The 9,428-nt window shown below is 42.4% G+C and overlaps 1 long non-coding RNA gene across 2 annotated transcripts; it reads left to right on the top strand.

Annotated features, from left to right (window-relative positions):
• Positions 1 to 240: 240 nt before the first annotated feature.
• Positions 241 to 9,189, top strand: LOC134172189 (uncharacterized). Of its 2 annotated transcripts, none has more exons than XR_009967862.1 (4): positions 241 to 507; positions 7,754 to 7,806; positions 8,449 to 8,525; positions 8,952 to 9,189. It is a non-coding gene; the product is annotated as an uncharacterized LOC134172189 (long non-coding RNA). The 2 variants fall into 2 exon arrangements; XR_009967861.1 differs by lacking the exon at positions 241 to 507 and adding an exon at positions 7,479 to 7,647.
• Positions 9,190 to 9,428: the final 239 nt, after the last annotated feature.

The following is a 9,428-nucleotide window of genomic DNA, read 5'->3' on the forward strand; positions in this document are numbered from 1 at the left end:
GGAAAACACTATGGAATAATATGTTGCTTGTTGCCCAGCTGCTGGGAAACTGGCATCAGCTCAGCAAGTGTGTTTAATTGGCTTTCAATGCTAACAATTGATATGTAATTGATAATTGCTTTATAAATGATAAGCCAATTGATAAACAAGGGTCTGCAAGCTTTCTTGTTAGGTGTTACCATTGGTCATGTTATTAGTGGCTCATTCAGCTATTAGGGCTGTAACAGTTGGGAGCATCTCTTTAATGCTGACCTGTGTCTCTGAAAAAAGAAACCACTCTGGGAATCCTTCCTTGAAGATGTACCTTAAACATATGGATGTGTCTTTTGCTGGACTTTTAGCTATGACACGTCCATGCTTTGCTAGCCAAGCCTGAATTATTAAATGATGATATGGGTTATGTCTACAGAGGACCTAGGACCTCCTTCTGAAATGCTAATAAAGCCAGCAGGAAAGAATTCCTTAGGTTTTTCACCTGGACTTACATTCTTGAGTTCAGAAATTCAGGTAAGTTACTGCAGTTTTAAAGCAGCTTGGGCTTGATATCTGGGAGCCTTCCACAGAGGAAACATTTTTGTTTGGATTAAAATTAATCTTCAAGCACAAATTTGTTTGAAGGTAAGCAAACCCCAAAAACTCATTTGCAAATTGTGTTTAAATTCAAAGGCCTTTGCCCTTCTAGATTTAACCTCAGACTGAAACTGGAGAGATGGAATATCGAAAGAAAAACCAGTCTTTTGTTATTTTTAGTCCGCAGGCATGCTCAAGCTACCAAAACCCTGTCTAACATATTTACTCCTTCGAGATTTTGAGTCCAGTTTCACAGACCTTAATGGTACAGGGTTTTGGATGGGTATCAAATATCAGGTGTTGATAAGGTTCTGGTAATAGTTTTACCATCAGCTTTAGGGGTTGTTAGAAGCAGACCAAACTGAAGAGAGAAGAGTTTTCAGCCCTTCCCATTTTCCTGCCCCTTTCAGGGTGATCCCCTGGGGAGTTTGCATCTTGGTGGTAATCCTTTGAAGAGGGACACTGGGAAGGCAGCTTACAGGAAGATCTGTTTTTCAGTGCCTGCTATAATACACCAGGGTTCGAGGCACGCTGCTAGGCTGAATATGGGTGGACAGACAAAAACTGTGCGAGAAAAAAGATGAGCTAATTAAGGATGTAATCTGAATAGGAACTTTTGGATCGCTCAAATGTGCATAAAGAAAACTAACACAGCAGACTTTGAAGCTGCTGACATTATAACCTCATAGTCAAGTCCAAGCCCTGATGATCAAACACATAAAAAACACTGTCTGCTCACAAAGTAGAGCCTGAACTAAAGGACTGGGGCAACAGACGGTTTTATCCGACTGCTCTTTCAGTAGCTTTAGCTTCCCACCCAAGGGACAGCTCACCTCTTGGGTTCCATCAATCCACTTCCATGCTCCGAAACCTCTGCCACCTCTCAAGCCGGAGAGTGATGAATGAGCAGAGACAGTGTGTTGCTGTGTACATGTCTGCTCGGGAGTGAGTTGAGAATATTCATCTCATTCCACTTGTGACCTTTCTCCATTCTGCAAACCTGAAAGGTCTGGGCTGCATAATCACATCTTGGGATAAAAGATAAGTGAACTACCAAATAAATAGTGGAGTGTTTACATGACCTTATGGTTTTGCAGTCCATATTAATTTTTAATTGCACTGTTAAAATATAGTAAATATCTATTATACAAATTAAGTGGTAATAGGTATTTGTATTTTTTTTCATGAATTAATCTTAAAATAAGCTGATTACATAAATCTTTAGCCAAGCAGTGGCTAATCCTGGGCACAAACATTACTTTGATAAGATACATTCAAACAAACATTTTTGTGGCAAAATGTTATCAGATACTAACACATAATTAGTCTAAGACATTTGGTCCAATGTGAGCATTTTCGAGTTGTGATCATTAAGTGAAGGTATTGGGAGAAATCCAAAAGGGAGCAGAGGATTGTAAGCACTTCAGAGTTCCTTTGTGGATTCCGATTAGGCTGCTGGATTCACTGCTGTTTCCTTATGTAAACATATTCACACATTGCGATGGTGGGGAAATCTTTATCAAATTAATGGCAAACAAAGTGATGCTCATGTAGATGAAATTATTATTCACCCGGATCTGTACTGGGCTGAAAGAGAAATTGGGAAAGAGGATCAGAACTGATGCAGGGAGTGGAATCCCAACTTCATTCTGAGTATCAGGAGTAAAGTTGCCCCTTGTTTCTACCACTGTAAGAAAGGGACAACAGGGAAAAAGGAAGAAGCTGGGATATGTGCATTAACACTGGATGCTGATGCATACATTTAGTTCTCAGCCTGCATTTCTTACATGGATTTACAGGACTTTTAGTATTATCTGTATTTCTTTGAGTAAATGTCCTATTTTTCAGCAGTATTAAAACAAAAATAGCTGTAATAACTTCATTTATTTATACAATAATCTGAAAGGACTATTGATTAATACATAATAAATAACGGTTTCTAAAATGCTTAATAGGGGCTTAATAGTGGAATCTAGTAAATACTTAATTAGAGAAGGTTATTGAACTCAGACAATGGCTATTTGACATGCTGGCATGTGGAGGAATAGCCTCTTAATTGACAGAATACTCTATTTTACAGCAGGCAGCTTAAAGAATTTTTAGTAATAGCTTGCAATGGTGATGATGAAGCCACTTGGTCGATGCACTCGCTATCGATGCAGCACTCTAATCGCTCCAGGAGATCCTGCCTCCCTGTCTGCAGGATGAGTCCTGAGGAGTCCTGAGTGCTCAGAACAAGGCAAACATCTCCAGGATGTTTTCTAATCAGAAGAACCAACTGCACAGGAGTGCAAAAGGCAATCCCCTGCGTGTTCCCATGATCCTTGCAGAGTCACTGAGTCCATTTGGGATCCTACTTGTGATCACCAAGCAAGGTGCAAACTGCCTTCTCCTCTCCATGTGCCCCCCCACTCCTAGTGCAAGAACGTAGCTCCAACATGATCAGTCCTACCCCAATGCCTTCTAGCTGTGTAATGGGTCCATTCTACCACAGTCTTGTAGCTGTGCAATGGATCAGTCTTCTAGCTGTATGATGGATTCATCTTACCACAAAGTCTTATGACTCTACAATGGATCTGTCCTACCCCACAGTCTTGTAGCTCTATGATGAATCTGTCCTGCTACAAAACCTTCTAGCTGTATAATCAACCAGTTTTACCCCAAAGCTTTCTAGCTGTACAGTGGACCAAGGTTCAAAGTCTTACAGCTGGATGCTGTGATGCTGGTGGTGGAGGATTGTACCATTTGCTGTACCCACACAGCTCTTATTTACCAGGTCCTACAATTTACCTTGAGCATCCTAGAGGATGCTGTTACCTGAGACAGATTAGCAGCCTTCCCCTGTACCCACGAACAGTTTTACCACACATTTTTCCTATGCTGAGAGCTGCAAAAAATCACCCAGTGTCACCACAACACTGCTGGGGTCTCAGCAGGCTTTGTGCTTTCCAGCACCCTGTGTCACAGAAGTGACAATGAGATTCAACTGTAACAAGGACCAGGTACTGAGTGTCTTTGCAACACAAAAGCATATATATAAAGTATTTAAATCTAAACAATTCACCAGCCCATTACATTATGCAGGATCAGGTTTTAAAAGCTCTGGATATTTCTTCCCACCAAGCAGAAAAAGTTGGGATTTCCTGAATTCAGAAGTTCGGGTTGGCCAGGGGCACTGTGATGCTTTCAGAAGTCGGTGGGTTAAAAGGCAGAGTTTCTTGCTTTGAAAGGTGTTATTTTGAAAGTTCTCATGAGCAAAGCAATTGTTTGCCTTTCCACTTACAGTGTTTGGCTTCTTGTTCCATGAAGTACAGGCAGTGTAACTAAGCTGCTCCTCACTGCTTCAAAAAATACATTGCAAATTTCTCTGAGATGCTGTTTTATTTCCAGCCTCTCCCTCTCAGTAGGCAAATACCTGAGACAGGGAATGTGTAATGGATAAATGTGCTAAAAGGGCTGTTTGGGGGTTTTTAGCTCCTGATTTCTGCTAACAACAGGGTTAGCATATAGGGACTGGTCAAACATGTGAAGTTAAGCTTGTACATGAACGTCTGCAAACTCAGGGCTTTGAGCCACATGTAGATAAATACAAATTATTGCTACAATAGAGGAAATCTGTACACTTCATATATTAAAAGTGACCTGATCTACAGTGCTTTTCTTCTCAGGTTTCCAATGAAAAATACTCAATCACTACTACTGAGTGTCACTTTAAGCCAAAATTGACTGTAATATGCTATAAAAAACACCTCCTTTGTCAGGTTAACCTGCAGAAAGAAGTGCCTTGGAGAGCAAGGGCTGTTTCTGTAAGTGATACAGATAAAAACAGACTTTAAAACAGAAACACCACAGCAGCACCAACAGAGACTCAGGCAGTTCTGGTTCATGCAGAGAGGCAGCATATCCTCAGGTTAGTGCACACAGCTGCCATGGGTGAGTAGGACCCCACTAAGGCCCCAGAACAGACGTAGCACCCTACTCCTCTACATAAAGGGTATAAAAGCAGGCAGAGACGAGCAGTGATGCAGCTGCCTCCATCACCTCCCTCCTAGGCTGGTACTCTGACCAGCATGCAAAATGTTGTATTTGACTACTATCTTTCCCAAGTCCTTGAAATCCTTTTAATCACTCGGTTAGCCTCAGGCAGATTCAGCCCCAGGGGCTTTTTGTGCAGTGCCAGCACCCACCCTGAGATGTCACAAAACCATCTGGGTGGCAAAAGAGGGTGCACCCCCAGGGAAATCCTGCCTTTCAGCTCCTCTCTCTAAGGGGCTGAATTACGCCTGCATGTGTGATTCAAGGACCACAGTCCCAACGCTCAAGGGCTGGAAGGGGTGTCAGATCTCCTTCCCTGCAAACGGCATAGGTTAAAGGCTGGAAATCGCCACAAGCATCTCGCACCTAAACAATTATATCTCCTAATTTAGATGAGAACTTCATATTATAGCTTTGTATTAAGCCCTAGATAGATACAAAATCTATTTAGATTTAATACTGCAGGAGCATCTGGTCTTTTCATCTGATTTAAAGGCCGGAGCCTTTAAAGAAGGGAAACCTCCAGCAAGAAATACCCATAAGCATTACAACCCTTCTCCTGCTTCACTTACTTTAAAGAGTAATAAGAAATCTCCCCCTACAGGCCTTCGGTGCCTAATGCAAGGTAAATAGACCTTCCTCGGCTGTGGTTTGTCCTCTTAAACACCGGGTAATCTGTAAAGGCTGCTCAGGACACGTCTGGATGTGAAGGAGAAGGCATCTCCAGCCAGCTCCTGTGCTTTGTGAGCTGCAGAGCAGAGCCCCCAGCCTGCTCCCCTGGGGCAAAGCAGGCGAGCTCCCTATGAGCACTACAGGGGCACTTCTGCAAAGTGTCAACAATTATCTCGTGCATTTTTTACTCTTTATTACCAGAACTCCACTGGGCAAAAACATTTTGATGAGGAAACTATTTCCTTTTTTTATCCTTTTACCTATTTTAAGGGGAGAAATTAATGGGATAAAAATGCAAATCACTTCCTTCCTTTGCAGGGAAAATAAACCCTCGCTCTCCCTTACTTACCAATTGACTGTTGTTTTAAGCTATTCACCAGGAACCAATATCATACATATAATACCAGCAAAACCAAACGATGCTAATGGAACATGCATTTCCAAATAACACAAAGAGAGTTTATATCCCCAAATTATTCTCAATTTCGTTTAGGGAAGGCCTGCTTGGGGATTAGGGTAGCTGTTTGTTTATTTGAATTCATTATAGAACTGGGAGTTTATTATATTCTGTACTCACTGTAAGGTAATCAAAATATAGATGGAAATTGGAATATTTTTATTGGTGCCATTTACATAGGTTATACGCTGTGAGAGAGCTAGAGTGCCTTGATAAACTTGACGTAGCAGCTGCAGATTCCTTTCTTGTATAGCTGTGCTTTTAGAAATCCCATTCTCACATTATCTTAGTTACCTGATTTAACAGGAGTTTTTTTTTTTTTTTTTTTTTTTTGTATGAGACTTTTCTGTCCATGTCTGTCTTTTGTGCAATATAATAAGATCTAGTTTTTGGAAATCCAGTGGCTACAAACCAGAACTGACCCTTAGCTTGGTTTGTTTTACAGAACGCAAAATTTAACCAAAGGAATTTAATTGAGATGGAGCTTCCCTGTTGCCATTCCCATTTGCTCCCAGTGCCCCCATCTTTTTATTCATTCCAGTAGTAAAAATAAACCTTTAATTGGACAGAAACTGATAACTGAAGTTTAATTAAGCCAAGCCACTAAAGTGAAGGGAAATTACCCAGCTAATATCCCACACTGCAGAGGGGCCATGCAGGGCTCAAATCTGGGCTGCTCTGGAGTAGCCTGGGGACAGGCTCACTCAGAAGGTGGGAGATGAACTTGCCTTCGTCTGCAGTTCTCATCTGGAACAAGGTGATGATATCTCAGCCACATTCTTCCTCCCACCACTTTGGCTGCTTCACTCACCCTCCCCAGGGGACTCTAGTGTCCTCAGCTAGGGCAACATCACACCAGGGAAGTCATCAGTTGGCTGAAAGGCAACGTGGACATGAGGCCACCCTTCTTTCCCAACAGTTTTCTGTGCTGTCATCAGCATGCAACCCTCCTACTTGTCCTGCTTGATGCACTGAAAGTCATTTTAAGTGGTATATAGCAAACTTCTTTCTAACCCAAGGTGTGGGGAGTTTTGCACAGGAGGAAGGGACCATGCCCCAGGGTGGCGCCTGCATGCAGAGGGAGTGAGGGGAGGATGCTTTTTGACTGCCCAAGTTTCCAGCTCTGCCTGCAGGGAAGACCCTGGGAACAGCACTAGCACTGGGTTTCCTGCCAGCACATCTGCCAGGGTGCAGCCTTATTTCATATTTATAAATATGCTTTGGTAACAAACAATAGCTGTTACTGGTTTTGCAGTACGAGCTGTGAACACTGGGTTACTGGCAGTGTGTCCTTTTTCACACTACCAGATTTATAAGTTGCAAAGCCAGAAGGGCTGACTGTGATGGGATAGTTTGGCCTCAGCACTGAGTTTCCCTTAGCAGCCTGAATTAGAAAGATATATTTTTGAGAAAAACAGCACCTCTTAAAAATACTTTAAAATTAGAGAACTTGCCACACTTCCCAGTACACCCTTGTGTCAGTTCATCACTCTCAACATTAAAAAACATGTACCCTAATTACTCTTCTGAATTTATTTCCAGCCACTGACCTTGTTATATCTTTGTCTGATAGATGAAACTACCCATTATTAAAGTTCACTTCATCATGTGGGTGTGTATAGGCCGTGGTCAAGTCATCCTTAACCTTCCCTTTGATAAGCTAAATAAACTGAACCATGAAATCCTTTCCTATAAGCTATATGTTCATTAATCATTAGCCTGTTTTTCCCTCAGAAACCTTCTTCTGAGACACAGCCTTTGGTGGTGCAGCTTGTTCAACCCCTAAACAGCCAGGTGTGCCCAGTAATGAAGTAAAATAACTATATAACCACCCCATCTGGTACCCCAACGTCCCCCTTTCCATCTGCTGTATCATGCTGAGAGCCAGGGGCAGCTACTCTTACAGCTTGATGGTAAAGGTGTCCTTCAGTTATTGCCTCCAGTTCCCTGTCCTCCTCCCTGCCTTCCATCCTTGCACATCAGTACCCTACTCATTGATAATGTTATGCTTCCTTCCAGGTTGTGGATACACATGAAAAATTGAACCAAGCCAAGAAACCTGCCAAATGATGGTAAGTCCTGATTCCTGCTGATAATGTGGGGCTTGTTAAGTGACTGGCTTCGTAACCAAGCGCTGATTACTAAGTCATGGAGCAGTAAATAACCACACCGAGCAGCTCCCCCCATCAGGGCTTTGTTAATTGAATAGTTAGGTTTCCACGCCAACATTTCACCTGGAACTAACATTAATTAGTAGCTCTTGTTCCCATAGCCCTGATTTGTTATCAATGTGGAAGTTGTGACCACTGCACTAAAATTGGCTTCTTTCTGCATTATAAAACAAGAATATTTATTCATCAATTCCATCGTTTCTGCACTCTGGACTCCTGTTCTACTATTGCTATCTAGAAAACAACTTGTACTGTAATTCCCTTTACTCCTAATACTTTTCAAGCTGCTTTTTCTTTTATCTCAAAGCAGGTATTTCTCCTCCTTCTCTTTGAACTCCTTAATAAATGTGAACAATTATAAGCTTTCAGAAGTTCCCTTCTAAAAATATCTATTTATCTAAATTTCCTCCCCAAGACAAATCATGGTTTGTCTTTGCCCACTCTGTCTTTTTCCCTTGACCAGTTCTGCCTCATTGCGCAGTTCTGGGAGGTTAACATCTAGAAAAACATCCCTAATTCAGAAATACTATTTTTATTTTTCAGCTGAAATTCCTGCAACTGGACAGTTCATCAGGCAGAAGATATTAGAAAAACTGGCAGCCATAATCGTGTGGGTGGAGGTGAGGACATCTGCTCTTTATATCATGAGCATTGCCAACATGCTATAGACATATCCAGGTTTCTGTTCCAAAACCCCCTCAAGAATATACCGTGTGGAGTTCCAGCTCGCTGGAACCTCCTGCTTGGTTTGGGAAATTTTGGCAAGTTGTTTTCCTTCTGTAGCTTGTTCATAATTTTCCTGGTCTTTACTACATGGGCAAAGTGTGCCCAGATTTCATGTGCCATTCTAACATATGTTCCGTGATTACATACAGGATGTATAATCACTCTTCTTTACTGCATGAGTTCAGCTGGCACCACTTTCTGACACAGTCCAGCGCTGCGAGAGAGTCTTGGGGCAATGCATGTTCAAAGTTGGTGCTACGACTGTGATAGCAGATGAACGGCACCGTGCCTTCCTCTGAATCTTTAATGCATGCTTGTAGACTTGTTCTGCTCACTCGTCCTGGAAGTGCTGGGCACAGCCGAGCTGACAGCCCTGAACATTGCCCAATGTGCTGTGACTGGCATGAGCTGCCGCTTCACTGCTCATCTTCATCCTGCAGTCTATGGCCACCTCACCATGCACTGTCCCTGGGAACAGCTCGAGAGAAGGAACAGGAGCCAATTGTGAGCTCAGTTTTAGGGACTGCAAAACCACCCAACAGCATTATTCTCGCTGTATCACCCTGGGTTCTTTTGGCCACCAGGCACATGGGTTTCCACCACCTCTAGCGATGGTAAAAGTCATGGCTCAAAAGAGGTTGGTTGAAAGGTTCACACTGATGTTTCCCTTTGCAGGTTCGTCGTGAGCATGATGTGATAAACTGAGTGATGGGCCAGTGATGGTAGAAACATGAACCCATGCAGAAAAAATTCATGGCAAAACCTGGAAATGCCTAGCTGTTTGATTGGAGAAAAGG

The sequence above is a fragment of the Pezoporus occidentalis genome, unplaced genomic scaffold, assembly GCF_034315485.1.
Source record: "Pezoporus occidentalis ecotype Australia unplaced genomic scaffold, CSIRO_AGI_Poc_V1 ctg45, whole genome shotgun sequence".
Lineage (NCBI taxonomy): Eukaryota > Metazoa > Chordata > Aves > Psittaciformes > Psittacidae > Pezoporus > Pezoporus occidentalis.